We start from the raw sequence: 17,330 nt of genomic DNA on the forward strand, positions 1-17,330 counted from the left end.
GGCACAGTTATAACACAGACAATCTCCAGTATATATCAAAATACCATTTGTAAAGAACAGGATTCACTTTGTTCTGTGTATGAATTTGGTCAAAAAATAGAAGAGTACAATAAAAAAAAGTACAACAGATTCCTTCTGCGTGGGAAACATCTCGGAAGTATGGATGCAGGTTGAAAAAATGGCCAAAGAGCCAGTCAAAGAGATCAAGTCCCAGACAGAACAGGACATATAGGAGCCAATGAGAGACTTAGCAAAACCCTAAGACATACTCATTGTATATTTGCAAGACAAGGATGTGAAGACAAGCCACAGAGCAAAATGCTGTTGTTGGGACCTTGAGACCAAGATTTCAGAGCTGTTGAGATCCAGAGAGTAGGGCAGTCTGCTGATTTCAGCCCCTTAGAGCATCCCTGATAATCCTGAGGCTTCATCGGGAGGGAACTAGAGCCAGCTAATACATAAAACTTTGAGATTCCTGTACTACAAAATTTTACAGTTTGAGCTGTTATTAGTTTCTTTAAAAATGTTTCATCTACTCATTGCCTGATGCTTTTAAGAAATGGTAAATTAGAGCACTTACATCAGTATCAAAAATGAAATACAAGCATAAAAGGTATTTATTGGAATGACTTACTCATGAACCCTTTCAGAGCAGTATTTATTTTCTGTATTTACTAAAATGGCTTTATAATAAGGATAAAAAAAAACATTAAAATTATACCATGTGAAACCATAAAAAGTACCTAACTGAAAAACAGGCTAATTATTTCAAAGTACAAAAATCACAGTGTAATCATGTAATCAAGTCATACTCTTCATGCCCTTTTAAAATAATACCTGCTCCCCAGGCCTATCTGAAAAAACCTCCAAAACTCCTGGGTAAAAAACATGAGAACTGAGATAAGAATTTATAAGCTGCAGGAAACTGATTGTTTTGATAAAAGAAATAAGCTCTAGGTATTTTATGGCTTAGACACCTAGTTTTCAGAGATGCAGGAGCAACTATTACAGTTTGAAATATTATATGATATAAATCTTTTCCAAAGGAAAAAAGCCAGGATAAAAATCTAAGGGTAAAGAATATATATAAGGACACCACAAGAAAACCTACAAAATCAACTAATCCTTTACATAGGGGCTCACAGTGGCTAAGACATGAACCAAAGACCATGCATGTGGTGGACCTGGGCCTTCTACACATATGTAACAGTTGTGTAGCTGGGTCTTCATGTGGTATATCATGAAAGGAAGCAGAGTTTTCTCTGACTGTATTGGCTTGCCTTTGGATTTTTTTCCTTTAACTGGGCTGCCTTGTCTAGCCTTACTGCAACTTGATATGCCAAAGCCAGTTGATATCCATGGGAAGCCTCCCACTTTCTGAGGAAAAGGGAAAGAGGGGTGAATGGGGGGGTTAATGATCGGGGAGAAGGGAGAGAGATGGACTGGGAAGAAGTGAGAGAGGGGAAGCTGCAATTGGAATATAAAGTAAATAAATAACTTAATAAAAAATTAAAAGAACAGAAAAAAATCCATATGTTATTAATTGAAAGACAAATTATTCCTGGAAAAGAAGTCAAATGGATAATAGAGGGCATAACAATTCATGGATTGTCCAGAAATAGTGTCATCAAAAAGAGGCTAAAGGGAGCTTTTTAGGTTGCTTTTAGGTTTGTAGTGCATAGGACATGTAACACACTGAGAATATGGAAGCATCAAAAGTCTTACGTGGCTTCTAAATGAAAAACCTTATTAGATTTTTTGTTGTTGTTGTTTGTTGTTATTGTTTTTTGTTTGTTTTTAAATTTGACTATTTGGCCAAACTGAAATGAGGATGCTTTTAAGTGAAAAATTTTATTGTTTTTTTTTTTTTTTTTTAATTTGGCTAGTTACACAAACAGCATAGAGCATGTGTTGTTTTATATACAGAAAGCACAAAAATAATAGACTGTAAGTGAGAATTCCAAGACTATTGGCCTAGAGGTCCTACAGGGATTATAACCTTAGGGGAAAGAATTTGTTAAATTTGAGACAGAAGTCAAACACTAGTGATAATATTAAATATTTACATTAATACCTAATTTGTAATATTAATATTTAATATGAAAAGTGATGATTAATTAATTAGTGTTCAATTTATTAATGTTAAATATTAAATAGTGATAATGATAAAAAAATACTTAGCTACTAATCCCAACTAACTCAGTAAGCAGAGAAAAAAAAAAAGGTCTGATATAACGTCAGCTTGACACAGGTTGCTCTTAGGAAAATTTGTTAAAATTTCTTTATAAGTGCTTGCTTTGGGAAAACATATACTAAAATTGGAAAGATACAAAGAAAATTATTATGGCCCACGTGAAAGCATGACATACAAAATCATGAAGCATTCCATATTTTTTACCTAATAGATAGCTACAGAACATTTCATCCAAACAAAAAATAATATACTTTTTTTCTCAGCACCTCATGGGATCTTATCCGAAATTGACCACATACTTGGACACAAAGTAAGCCTCAACAAATACAAGAAAATTAAAATGACACCTTGTATTTTATTAGACTTCCATAGATTAAAGCTAGACTTCAACAACAAAAACAACAGAATGCCTACAGAACCATGGAAACTGAACAACTCTATTTTTAATAACCTGTGGGTCAGGAAGGAAATAAAGAAATTAAAGACTTTCTAGAATTCAATGAAAATTAAGGCAAAACATAACCAAATTTATGAAACATAATGAAAGCAATGCAAAGAATAAAGTTCATAGTGCTAAGTGCAATTGCAAAGAAAGTGGCTAGAGCTCATATCAGCAATTTAACAGCTCACCTAAAAGCTCTAGAAAAAGAGGAAGCAATCACTCCCAAGAGGAGTCTACAGCATGAAATAATCAAACTTGTGGCTGAAATCAATAACCTAGAAACAAAGAGAACAGTACAAAGAATTGGCAAAACCAAGAGCTAGTTCTTTGAGAAAATCAATAAGACAGACAAACCCTTAGCCAAACTACCTCAAAGATGGAGAGACAGTATCCAAATCAATAAAATAAGAAATGAAAAGGGGAATATAACAACAGATACTGGGGAAATCCAAACAATCATTAGATCTTATGTCAAGAATCTGTACACCAGAAAATTGGAAAATCTAAATGAAATGGATAATTTTTTTGATAGATACCATTTTCCAAAGTTAAATCAAGACCAGATTAAAAATTTAAATTGACCTATCACCCCTAAAAATATAGAAGCTGCCATCAAAACCTCCCAATAAAAAAAGAGCCCTAGGCAAGATGGTTTTAGCACAGAAATCTACCAGACTTTCAAAGAAGAACTAATACCAAGTCAGCAAATTATTCCACAAAAAGTAACAGAAGGAACATTGCCACACTCATTCTATTAGGCCACAATTACCCTGATAACTAAGCCACACAAAGGCCCAAAAATGAGAAAAGAATTTCAGAACAATCTCTTTGATGCAAAAATACTTAATAAAATACTTGGAAACAGAATTCAGGAACACATAAAAAAATATCATCCATCATGATCCATTAGGCTTCATTCCAGGAATGCATGGATGGTTCAGCATAACCAAATCCATCAATGTAATCTATCAAAGTAATCCACCATGTTAACAAACAGAAAGAAAAAACAAAACACATGATCATCTGAGTATATACTAAAGAGGCCCTTGCAAAATCCAACATCCCTTCATGTTTAAAGTCTTGGAGAGATCAGGGTTACAAGGCACAAACCTAAATATAATAAAGACAATATAAAACAGGCCAATAGTCACTATCAAGTTAAATGGAGAGAAACTTAAAGCATTTCCACTAAAATCAGACAAGACAAGGCTGCCAACTCTATCTGTATCTCTTCAATATAGTACTTGAAGTTCTAGCTAGAGCAGTAAGACAAGTAAAAGAGAGCAAGCTGATGAAAGTTAAAAGAGAAGTCAAAGTATCCCTATTCTCAGATGATATGATGGCATACATAAGTGATCCCCAGGATTCTACCAGAGAACTCCTATGGCTGATAAAAACCCTCAGCAAAGTGTCTGGATATAAAATTAACTCAATGCTTCCTCCAGACCCAGCTATACCACTGCTAGGTATATACCCAAAGTTTGTTCAAGTACACAAAAAGGACACTTGCTCAACCATGTTTATAGCAGCTCTATTTGTAATAGCCAGAACCTGGAAACAACCCAGATGTCCATCAACGGTGGAATGGGTACAGAAATTGTGGTATTTTTATACAATGGAATACTACTCAGCAATCAAAAAGGAGGAAATCATGAAATTTGCAGGCAAATGGTGGGATCTAGAAAAGATCATTCTGAGTGAAATATCCCAGAGGGAGAAAGACAAACATGGGATATACTCACTTATATAGACCTATAAGATATGGTAAACATAATGAAATCTATACACCTAAAAAAGATAATCAATTGAGCGGACATGGGGTAAGATGATCAATCCTCATTTAGAAAGACAGATGGGATGTGCATTGAACGTATGACAGGAGTCTACTGAGCGCATCTGAAAGACTCTAACTAGCAGTGTTTTCAAAGCAAAGACTCATGACCAAACCTTTGGCAGAGTACAGGGAATCATAAGAAAGAAGGGGAGTTAGTCTGATGGGGAAAGGATAGGAGCTCCACAAGGACCAAATATATCTGGGCACAGGGTCTTTTCTGAGACTGACATTCAACCAAGGACCATGTATGGATATAACCTAGAACCTCCACTCAGATGTAGCCTGTGGTAGCTCAGTAACCAATTGGTTTCCCAAAGTGAGGGGAACAGGGACTATTTCTAACAGGAACTCGATGACTGGCTCTTTGGTCTCCCCACCCCCGAAGGGAGGAGCAGTCCTGTTAGGCCACAGAGGAGGGCTTTGCAACCAGTCCTGAAGATACCTGATAAAACAGGATCAGATGAATGGGGAGGAGGTCCCCCCCATCAGTGGACTTGGAAAGGGGCACGGTGGAGATGAGGGAGGGAGGGAGGGAGGGACTGGGAGGGAATGAGGGATCGGGACACGGCTGGGATACAGAGGTAATAAAATGTAACTGATAAAAAAAAGTTAAATAAAAAATTAAAAAAAAATAAAAAAAATAAAATTAACTCAAAAAAGTCAGTAGCGGTCCTTTATACAAGCAACAAAAGGGCTGAGAAAGAAATTAGGGAAACACCACCCTTCACAATAGCCAAAATTAATATAAAGTGTAACTCTAACCAAGCAAGTGAAAGACCTGTATGACAAGAACATCAAATCTTCGAAGAAATAAAGAAAATTTCAGAAGAAAATATCTTCCATGCTAGTGGATTGGCAGGATTAGCAGTAAAATGTCCATCCATCCAAAAGCCATGTAGAGACTGAATGCAATTCTCATCAGAATTTCAAAGCAATTCTTTTTTTTTTTTTTTTTTTCAATGCAGTTTATTCAGGAACCTTGAACAATCCTCTGACCCTGGGGAAAGCCAGCCCACAGCGTAAATAGCCTCTGGGTAGCCAACCCCAGCGTGCCACGAGGGCAACGCAGATAGGTCCACATACATGGAAGCAAGCCAGATCCTCAGCCTTAGCCAAATGTGGAGTTGTTCGTGACAGAGAGCACTCACCATCGGGAAGGTGGAAGGCGGAAACCAGCTCCATCTTTAAGGCACAGCATTACACAGCTCTCTACAGTTCCCCCTTTTTGTTTTAGACGCATCAGGCAAGAGTAGAGGTCTGATCTCTGATATTAGAAATAAATTGGCACTTTGTACTGATGTTCATTTAGGTGTCATCCACCCAAAGAGCACCAGACCCGACCGATACCTTTTTCTCAGAGGAGGGACCTGGGGCATCAACCCGCATGCAATCAGACATGCTCTTCTCTGGGTCCAAAGCGGCTGACCCTGAGTGCAGTGCTTAGCCTCGCATCCTGAGCGTAACATTTTAGCTTTTTATGGTATCCAACCATGCTTGGGGAGACTGTCCTGCTTCAATGGCTGTAAAGGCCTGAATGGTCATGGGTGCATTACGCTGTTGTGAGACTCTAATCTTGCATATATACCACAGGCAAAGCAATTCTTAATAGACCTGGAAAAAGCAACTGTTAAAGACTCAGGATAGCCAAAACAATTATTCTGTACAATTAAATAACTTCTGGTAGTATCAACATCCCTGATTTCAGGGTATACTACAAAGCAATAGTAATAAAAACTGCATGACATTGGCATAGAACCAGACAGGTTGATCAATAGAACCAAACTGAAGACCCAGAAATAAATCCATACTCCTACATGCACTTGATTTTTGACAAAGAAGCCAAAACTATACAATGGAAAAAATAAAGCATTTTTAACAAACAGTGCTGATCTAACTGGATGTCTGCATGTAAAAAATGCAATTAGACATGTTGGCTTGGATTTTTCACCAAACCTACTATATTTGAGGATCTTAAACATCTTTCCTACCCTTCCAACCTCCTACCTGAGATAGGAGATTAGTAGAGAACAGGACTGCAGACCTTTACTATGTACTTCCTCCTGATTATGATAGAAGGTCTTCGGGGGATTATCAAATTCAGTCATCAGTAATTACTGATTCTTGAAGTATTACAAAGTAGTCCAGTCCCAAGGCCAACACCAAGCAGTAACAGGAATCAGCATGACAAGGCAGCAAAAGCTGAAAGAGTCAGTTGGATTGTCCAGAGAAGTCAAGTGTCAAAGTACAAAGATCATCATAGTAATGTTGATCCAAAAAGTGAAGCCTCATGGTGCATAGGCCTCTATATATCTCCTCTCCCTCAAGTCCTACCAATGATGTTCTCAGCTGGCCAAATTATGCACCTTGCACCAAAGAGCTCACAGCAAAGCAGCCTGTGAGCTTATAGCAAAACACCACATAAGAAAACTGAGTCTTCAAAGAAACCAGAAACTTCTGCTTCATTGACCCGTTTATCACTCTGAACAAAATCCAAGTCCAAGTGGATCAAGACCTTGACATAAAATTAGAGACTCTAAATCTATTAGAAAACAAAGTGGGGGGGAAAGTCTGGAACTCATTGGCATAGGAGAAAACTTACTGAACAGAACACCAACAGCACAGGTTCTGAGATCAACAATTAATAAATGTGATCTACCATGGGCTACATGCGAGCAGATGTAGCCCATGGTGAAAGTGGGTTTCTCTACTAATGGAAACAGGGACTATTTCTGACAGGAAGTCAATGGCAGGCTCTTTGACTCCCCACCCTCCAAGGGAGGAGCTAGGCCACAGAGGAGGACTTTGAAGCCAGTCCTGAAGATACCTGATAAAACAGGGTCAAATAAAAGGGGAGGAGGTCCTCCCCTTTCAGTGGACTTGGAAAAGGGGCAGGGAAGAGTTGAACGAGGGAGGGTGGGATTGGGAGAGAATGAGAGAGCAGGATACAGCTGGGACACAGAGTTAACAAAATGTAACTAATAATAAAAATTAAAAAATAAATTAAAAATACATACACATAAAAAATAAAAGTACAAAATGTTCCTTAGTTTTACAAAGAAACAAACAAAAAATCAACATGGCACTGATAACAAACACAGGCACACAACCAAACAGTGGACTCCAAAATAAATTCACTTACTGATTTCCAAAAGATAAAAAAAATAAATAAATGTTATCTAACAGATCTGAAAAGCTTCTGTAAGGCAAAAGTCACTCTCAATAGAACAAAACTTCAGGCTACAGATTGGGAAAAGATTTTCACCAACCCTACATGGAACCTGGACACTGAACTGCCATGTGCTATATCTGAGCAGGGGTTCTAGGTTATAGCCATGCATGGTCCTTGGTAAAACTATCAGTCTCAGAAAAGACCCCTGTGCCCAGATTTTTTGGTTCTGTTGCTCTCCTTGAGGAGCTCCTGTCCCTACCAGGTTGTTGGGAGCCGCCGCGTGAATGTTTCGCCGGCAGAAACGCACGCGACCACAGGAATCCTTCCGCAGTAAACTTTATTAGTCACGCGATGAAGAGGGGAGAGAGAGGCCGCCCGGCCACCTCGTGGGCGCGGGCGGCTTCCCGAGGGCCGCGGCCCCGGGCGGGGAAACGGGGAAGGAAGAGATCGAAGGAGAGGACGGGCCCCGGAGTAGCGCTGTTTATATAAGCCGGGGTCGCACCTGAGTGACGTGTGAATACCCTGACTGGCTGCTTACTTTTACCCCGCCTGATGACTAGGACCATTATGCTAGCGGCCTTGTGACGTGTCAATACCCTGGTTGGCTGCTCACTCTTACCGGCGTGCCTACGCAATCCTTAGCGTGCTCACGCAATCTTTAGCGTGTATACGCATCTACGCATGCACCCTGGAGGTTTAAGTTTTGAGGGCGAGATGTCAGCGCCAGCTAGTGGCATCTGAGTCTCGGCTCCCCACATCTCCCTTTTTGTTATAAATAAATAAATGAAAACTGCCTAAAAGCCTATAAGCACGGTACAAGAGGGCCCTAAGCTCGATTAAGCAAACTCCTTCTTTGGGGAGTAAGCGATCAAAAGCTTTAGATTACTCCCTTACCCCACCAGGTGCAATGGAAACAAGTCCTCTGGGTGCAGGGGCTAGGGGAGAAGATTTTTAAAAGGAGGTGACACTCATTCCCGTGCAATGGAATAAAATTCCAGGGAGTGCAAGAGCTGTCACCCTCCTGTCTAGGTACCACATCTCAGAAAGGGGGTGACACTCATTCCCGTGCAATGGAATAAAATTCCAGGGAGTGCAAGAGCTGTCACCCTCCTGTCTAGGTACCATAACCGTTTAGGCAAAGGCAACATTAACCTGGATCACTCATCGACTCAGTGCAATGGGTGAAACCCCTGAGGTGCATCGACTGAGTGTCACAGTCTGTTTTAATTTTTTAACATGGATAACCAAATTTTTGGGAGACGATCCTTGTTCCAAGGGTGCTAGTGCTTGCGCGATTGCGACCTAGTCACGTTTTTTTTTGGGTATAGAGTTTGCAGAACAACCAGAGTAAAAAACACTAAGCCACGACACAATGCTACACCAAACATTCCGACCCCCACCCAATCTGAAGTAAGAAAAGGCAGAAGAAACCCAGGGTAAAGCCAGTCTGTGGGCAATGAATCCACTCGAGTAGAATTAGTGGTCCTCCTCGCTGTCCTTGATTCTTTCAGCAGTAGCAGGTGTGTTTGTTGGAAGATCATCTTTAGCTGTCACGAGCTTTCGCGTGAGGCGCTCCGGTACCCAGAATGGATTGTTTTCTTCCTGTGGAAAAACACAGACAGCTCCCCTGGATCTTATTAAAATAGGATCCGGGCCTTTCCACTGTCCAGTTAAGACATCCTTCCATATAATCATCTCCTTGGGCCTGTTAGGCCCTGAACAGTGGCGATCAGCAGCCGAATGGCCTTGACTGTCCAAATTTAAAAAATTGAGAGTGAAGAGTGCCAGTGAAACCGTCACTCGTGGCACTGAGGGCAGAGCCTCCTGGACTCCTCCCCTTTGTTTTATTAAATAGGATTTTAGGGTGCGGTGAGCACGTTCAATGATGCCCTGGCTTTGGGGGTTGTAGGGGAGCCCTGTGAGATGGGTTATTTCCATCTGATGACAAAACTGTTTAAATTTTTGAGAAGTATAGGCTGGCCCATTGTCAGTTTTTAGAATTTTGGGCTTTCCCCAGGCACTCCATGCCTCCAGGCAATGTTGAATAACATGGGCTGCCTTTTCTCCAGTCAGGGGAGAAGCAAACATAACTCCAGAGCAAGTATCAACAGAAACATGCAAGTATTGAAGTTTACCAAAAAATGAAATGTGGGTGACATCCATCTGCCACACTTGTAGTGGACAGATTCCTCTGGGATTAATCCCAACATGAGGCACAGGTAAGAACTGACAGCAATTTTGACATTGGGTAACAATATCTCTAGCTTTCTTTCTAGTTATGTTAAATCGATTACGCAATGTCTCAGCTGTAACATGAAATCTTTTATGAAACTCCTTAGCCAATTCTAAATTTGAAAGGAGGGCAAATGCAATCATCTTTGTGGCTCGATCTGCCAGGTCGTTTCCACGGGACATGGGCCCCGGAAGACCGGAATGAGCCCTGATGTGTGTAATAAAAACAGGGTATCTTTTGGTAATTAAGGCAAACTGAATCTTTTGAAAAATTTTTGCAAGCTTGCTAGACGCTTTAATTAATCCAGCAGCCTCTAAGATTTTGGTTGTATTTACCACATAACTAGAATCAGAAACAATATTTAAGGGACCTGGAAATTTTTTTAAAACTTCTAACACCACTAAACATTCCACAATTTGAGGCGAGGTCTCATGATATTGCTTAGAAATAACTTTATTATTAACCACATAAGCTCCTATTCCTGTTTTTGACCCATCTGTATAGACTATCAGTCCATCCCGAAGTGGCTTTTGGGACGTTACATGCGGGAAGACTACCTCCTGAGTTAAGGCAAATTGCAAAATAGGATGTTTTGGGTAATGATTATCAATTGAACCACTAAAAGAGGTAACCAGCACCGCCCAAATATCAGAGGTAGCAGTTAATACCTGAACTTGATGAGCCGTATAAGGCACTATTAAAGACTTTGGCTCCCTCCCAAAGTATGTAATGGCTGTTTTTAACCCACGAAGTGCGAGTTGAGCGACTGCATCCGGATACCATTTAATAATTTTTGTAGGAGAGGCATTGGGATGAACCCACACTAAGGACCCACCTTGCCATAATATAGCAGTTGGCAAATGTTTAGTTTTAATGACACACAGGTCAAAGGCCTTAGTTTTATCTACACGTTTTAATTGGGCATCCTGTAAAGCATTTTCTACCACTCGCAGAGCGTGGCTTGCAGCCGGTGTTAAGGCTCTGGGTGAAGAAATATGAACATCCCCTTCCAAAATATCAAATAGGGGCTTTAATTTAGCAGAAGGAATCTTTAAATAAAATTGAACAGTACCTGAACAGAATGGTGGCAAACTCATAGCTTTACCCTCTTTATCTCCGGACCAGTATGGTGGCTGGCCACGTGTAACTGAACTCAGCTGGAAACCCTAAACTTAGCTGGAAACACTAAACAAACATGGCAGCCAAACTACAGCTTTACGTGCCTTTAATTGCTGAACCATTATGGCGGCAGGCCATGTGTTAGCATTAGCAGGCTGCGACTGACAACACCAAGTACAGCCACCAGGTGTTGCTGATACAGTAAACACTGTGGAGCATCTATAATCCCCCACAACCAAAATTTTTTAATGATTAAACAAGCTTTAAAATTAACTGCTTAACAGAACAATTTTAAACTGTAAAAATTATTTTAGCCATATCAAACCTATTAGCTAGAATTTTTTTTTTCTTAAAAGAGCATAAAAACATTTTGTAATGAACAATCACCAGTCTTTTAAATGAATTATATGGAGAGCACATGGGAGGCAGGGGCCTCCTAGCCTGAATCAAAGATGGCGCCGGCCACGTGGGGACCGCTGACATACCCAAGGTCCCGCCCATTTTTCCCAAAGCCAAGATGGCTGCGCCCAGTTGCCAGCCACGTGGAAGCCTCTGATGAAAGCCAAGATGGCTGCGCCCAGGCATTTAGCGGGAATTTTAATCTTATTGGATAAAGAGGCCTTTTTATTGAGTTTTTTTCTTTTCTTTTACCTCTTATTACCAGGGCGTCCTTTCCCTGACCTCTCTCTTCCGTGGCTTTAACGTCCACAGAAGGGCCTTTTTTCTTAGAGACGTCCCTATCTCTATCCATTGGGACCCTTAACCTCATCTCACGTCCTGATTCTGGCATGTTGTCTTGCAACCCCCCTATCCTTAATCTCCTGCTACTCCTCTTTCTCCCGAGGCAGTCCTTGAATTTGCACGAGACCAAAAAAAGGAAAGCTATGGCGGCTATCACAGCAGAGAAGGCCATAAGGGCTTCCGCTAGCCAAAATGAGAAACGGGATAAGTCGAGATCGAACATGTCTTTCAGGACAAACCTTAATGTTGCGGTTCTGAATTCCTCCCCGCTAAAGGGGGCCCTCCTTACCCAGCAATGTTCCCGGGTTTCAGCACCAGATGTTGGGAGCCGCCGCGTGAATGTTTCGCCGGCAGAAACGCACGCGACCACAGGAATCCTTCCGCAGTAAACTTTATTAGTCACGCGATGAAGAGGGGAGAGAGAGGCCGCCCGGCCACCTCGTGGGCGCGGGCGGCTTCCCGAGGGCCGCGGCCCCGGGCGGGGAAACGGGGAAGGAAGAGATCGAAGGAGAGGACGGGCCCCGGAGTAGCGCTGTTTATATAAGCCGGGGTCGCACCTGAGTGACGTGTGAATACCCTGACTGGCTGCTTACTTTTACCCCGCCTGATGACTAGGACCATTATGCTAGCGGCCTTGTGACGTGTCAATACCCTGGTTGGCTGCTCACTCTTACCGGCGTGCCTACGCAATCCTTAGCGTGCTCACGCAATCTTTAGCATGTATACGCATCTACGCATGCACCCTGGAGGTTTAAGTTTTGAGGGCGAGATGTCAGCGCCAGCTAGTGGCATCTGAGTCTCGGCTCCCCACACCAGGTCTTTCATCTTCCCCTTCTTTCATAAGATTCCCTGCACTCTGCCCAAACTTTGGTTAAGATTCTCAGCATCTACTTTGATACCCTTCTGGGTAGAGTCCTTCATAAGCCCTCTGTGGTAGGCTCCTGTCCTGCTCCCTCTTTTCTTCCTCTTCCAATGTCCATCCCATTTGCCTTGCTGAGTGAGGACTGATCATCTTACCCAAGGTCCTCCTTCTTGCTTAGCTTCTTTAGGTGTACAGATTTTAGTATGTTTATCTGTATTAGATGTCTAATATCCACTGATAAGTGAGTATATACCATGTGTGTCTTTCTGCTTCTGGGATATCCCACTCAGGATGATCTTTTTCTAGTTCCTACCACCATTTGACTTCAAATTTTATGATTTTCTTTTTTTTTTTCTTTCTTTTTGATTCTGGAATTATGGTTGTGTGCCACTACACACAGGTAGAATAGGTTTTATTTTATGATATTAACATAATATCTTATAGATAAGATTCGAATGCTGATAGTCTAATGGTAATGTATTTATGCGTTAAGTTGAAAAAGTCTGGAGTGTCTTGGCTAGCCTTAATTACCAACTTGAAAGGGTCTATATTTGTTTGAGAGGTTCTGGTGGAGAATACCCTATGGGAGAATCTTTGAGAGATTATCTTGAGTGTTAGAGCAGGATTGCCATCCACTGTGAGACCACTGAGGAACCAACAATCTATAGGCAGGTGGTAATAGACTATATAAAAAACAGCTAAGCACGATCCAGTAAGTAAGCCAGAGAGCAAGGTAATGAGCAGCATTCTTCCATGATTTCTGCTATGGCTTTCTTCTTTTACTGTTTTCATGTCTCTCAATGAGGGACTATAACTTGAAAGTATAAAACTTAATAAGCTCTTTATTATTCTCAGTTTTTTGTTTGTTTGTTTGTTTGCTGTTGCCATGGCAGCAGACACTAGAAAAGAAGATAATATGATCTCAGCATTTCCTCTTCTGGGAATACTATAGATTATCTATACCCTTAGATTGTCCTTTCTAGAAATCAGTATACATATATGGGAAGAGAAAGGTTTGTGTTCTCAATAATTCAAACAAGTTAAATGAGGATAGCTTTCCCAATGACAAGGATCTCTGAGTTAAATCTGCTCTTCACATGGTGGCGATTTTTTTTTTTTTTTTTTTTTTGGTTTTGGTTTTGCTTGTATGTTTGGATTTTTGTTTCTGTTTTGTTTTTGCTTTTGCCTTTGTTTTTGTTTTTTTGACAAGGGTTTTTTTGTCCATGACTCAGAGGTGTATTGGAAGGTCCATTTGACTATGTGTGTCAAATTCACTGCCATCAAGATATGGCAGCAAGTCTTACACTTTTTATATTGCTGTATAGTTTGTCAAGGCAGCTGGGAAAAAATTGTTGCTGTGGTTGACTAATATTCCCCAGTCTTCACTTCAATCTCCCATTTCATATTTCCACTCCCACCTGCACAGCTTGCCCTGCTGTGGTCCTTTTATGATTCACAGTTTTAAATTTTTGGATACTCTGGCCATCTGTTTCTTGTTCTCACGGTGGCTGCTACTGAAAGTACTTACCTACCAGTTAAAACTGATCCCTGCAATGCATGAGCTCAGTATTGCACCTGTGCTCCAGCATTTTAGATTTTCTTTACAGAAAGTATATAACCTTAAGACTCACCAACGTAAGGCAAATTTCTGAACAAACACCAATTTGACAAACAGACTTCTCTAAGTAACTAACAGGAAAGCTGGCATCAGAATGGAAACTCTCATTCTTTGTAAATAAGGGTCTGTCCCTGAGGAGAAAGAAAAAAATTTAGATGGGATGCTATAGCACTATATCAAGAAAGAGCACTACATCCCACTTCTTATCTCACATATGGTGGCCATATCATAATCTAGAATGCATCTAGTCTATCCAGAGAAGTCCCTGTAATCTGTCACAATCTCATCCTTGTTCAACAAACTATGAAGCGTCTTCTGAGATTCAAGGCAATTTTACTCTTCTACCACCATTATAAAAAGGAAAGAAAATTAAACTACATATTCCAACATACAATGGTACCGAATATAGATTGCTATTCTAAGATGTGGAAATGAGGCAGAGTGAGTCAAAACAGGAGCAACATTACACATAACACAGCAGGATAAACTCCTAATCCTGTAGCTCCACACCTTGTGTTAAATGGCTCATTGGCTCTGACCCTCCAGCTTTGTTTTCTGCACAAAGCTCCTCTCTGTAGTTAGCTACCCTGCATATGCACCCTTCATCATATTTCTAAGGTATGGGATATACAATATTTTGAGATGTCCACTGTAACCCAGACTTCACATTAATAGCTCCACACAGGACACTTGACACAGGACACTTGATAACCTCTTTGCCAGGACTCTTGTTCCAAGTGTTATCTAGCCTCAGAAGGTCTCTGTGGCTGTGGAGAAAGAATAAAAGTTCCTTTAGTTTCTCACAACGTTCATGTCTCTCAAACTGTGAAAGACACTGCCAAATTCATCTGGTGATTTAGGATTTGTCTGGCGACTTCGAATCATATTAGCAGCAGGAAGTTTTTTGTTTGCCTTCTGGTATAAGAAAATTCTGTATTCTCTTCTCTCTCCCTCCCTTGCTCTCTCTCTTATAAACTGGATGCTTAGTTGAGTGGGGTCTTCTTAAAAGGATGCCATCCATTTATTCAAGAGTTGAGCCTGAAATTTTACCTCAATGATGCTAAACTCATTATCTCTTTGAGCACATTCTTTTGCTTCTTGTCTAGAGCCTTCCACCTCCCCTTTAAATTGTCCATTCTTCATTTCTATATGCTTTATTTTTTATTGTAGACGTGCATAAGTTATTAATAATTACCACATTATTTATTCAATATTATGCTAGCTTAAAATTAACTTTAGCCAAGAAATTAGTTTATTACTTTGTAATTGGGCCTTAGACAAATTCTTAGGCCAAGTACATAAGCAAACAGATTCTTTGTCAGAATATCACAGAAACATCTCTAACCCTACTACTAATATCATCCCCTTATGAAACCATGTGAGGGGAGTCTCCAAGGTCCACATAGCTTCCCACACTAATGTCTTCTAAGCTCCTCCTAAGGTTTTCTCTTTTAGTTCTACTTACAGTGCTCAACCTTTCTCTCTCTCTCTCGTGTCAGATTTGTGAGACCCCGAAAGACAACCAGGAGTCAAGCTCATTGCAAATACATGAGGATCTTTTTATTTTAAGCTAGCTCAGGCTCACACATTCTCACTGCCAAAGTGAGAATCGAGAGAGCCTTGTCTTCTGGTTAGCTGATTGATTTAAAGAGTCCGGTACCTCCCATAGTGCCCAAAGCAGGGGGATTCCTGCCTGGCAAGTACCTATTGGTTGAAACACAGAACAGGATGCTGCATTTTGAACTGCTTGGTTGTAGGAAGGCCCCAAATCATTAATGGTCTGGCCTCCCTTTTTTGGTTGTCTTAGTGCAGAAGGGCTTGTTTCCTAGCAACTGTATCTCTAGTGGGAAGGAAAAGAATGCAGTAAGGCTGGTTCTTCCCTTCAGGTGGCTGGACATGTTTCCACCTGACTAGCCTTCCTTCAGGCTTGTGCTTTAAACTTTAAACCAATACCCAAAATTCTTTTGTCCCTCCTTCTCTCCTTCTCTCCCTCTCCCTCTTTCTCCTCTCTCTTTCTCTTTCTCCTTCTCTCTTTCCTTTTAACCCGTGTTCTGGATATCCCACATTTCTCAAAACAAACACACCAAGATCATCAAGGTCAGGTTTTTAAGAGCAACACTCCACTCTCTGGTACCAACCTCTGGAATGGTTACTTTTTTGTTGTCAGAATAAAAAATCATGGCTAAGCCACATAATACAAGGAGATAGGTAGGTGTATGGTTTCAAAGGTAGTAGAGTCTATGGTGGCATAGAGGCATGGCAGCAAGCCATATGGCATTAATAGCAAGAAGCTTACGTTGCACCTATGTGCACGAAGTCTTAAAAGCAAACTGGAGTTAAGACAATTCCTGAAGTTCTAAAAGCTCCCTTAAGCCAATGACATAATTCCCCAAGAAAAGCGGCATCTCCTTTTCAAACAACACCATCAACTCAGGGGAAATTATTCAAAACTCTTGGCCTATGTGAGACAGTCACATTCAATATACAACACTGATTAAATTGCATAGAAAAGAAGAACTAACCTCTATAACTTAATGTAATAAAACTGTGTGTATACTTACATCTCTGTACATGTATTTTGATTTTAATTGTTATATACATACACATATATACTTCTGCATTTACTAATATAGCTCTTTATAATAGTAAAAAAAGAAACAAAAACTTTTCTCATGTAAATAATATATATTGGCATAATTTTACTTCTCAGATATTAAAATACTCACACTGATACAAGCACTTTGAATAATTCAAGAAATAATTTGTATTTTAAACTGCAGTTGAATTTTTGTATATATATAGGTGTGTGTGTTTTTAACATCTCTCTTGTTTCAGAAACTAAAATAATTTAACCTTTTGAAATAAATAACCTGTTCCCTCATTGCTAGAGTAATAGCTAAGCAGACTTGATAATAATGGTTTTCATTCCTGCGATGACTTTTTAAAAAATCAGAGCAAGTGTGTGTGTAGGGGACATTTAGCACTCTGGTGGAAGATTTATCTTTGCAATTATATTTTCCTTTCCCTATCCTTAATGCTCTTTTACATGTATTAACAAAGAAAGACAAATAAAAAAAGCACACTAAAGGAATAATTATGAATTGATAGAAGTATGTAT

At 40.2% G+C, this 17,330-nt stretch overlaps 1 non-coding gene across 1 annotated transcript; it reads left to right on the top strand.

Moving 5' to 3' along the window:
* The first annotated feature begins 2,290 nt into the window (after nt 1-2,290).
* LOC132656193 (U6 spliceosomal RNA) lies at nt 2,291-2,395 on the top strand. Its single transcript, XR_009594116.1, has one exon. It is a non-coding gene; the product is annotated as a U6 spliceosomal RNA (small nuclear RNA).
* The last annotated feature ends 14,935 nt before the right edge of the window (nt 2,396-17,330 follow it).

The sequence above is a fragment of the Meriones unguiculatus genome, chromosome 8, assembly GCF_030254825.1.
Source record: "Meriones unguiculatus strain TT.TT164.6M chromosome 8, Bangor_MerUng_6.1, whole genome shotgun sequence".
Lineage (NCBI taxonomy): Eukaryota > Metazoa > Chordata > Mammalia > Rodentia > Muridae > Meriones > Meriones unguiculatus.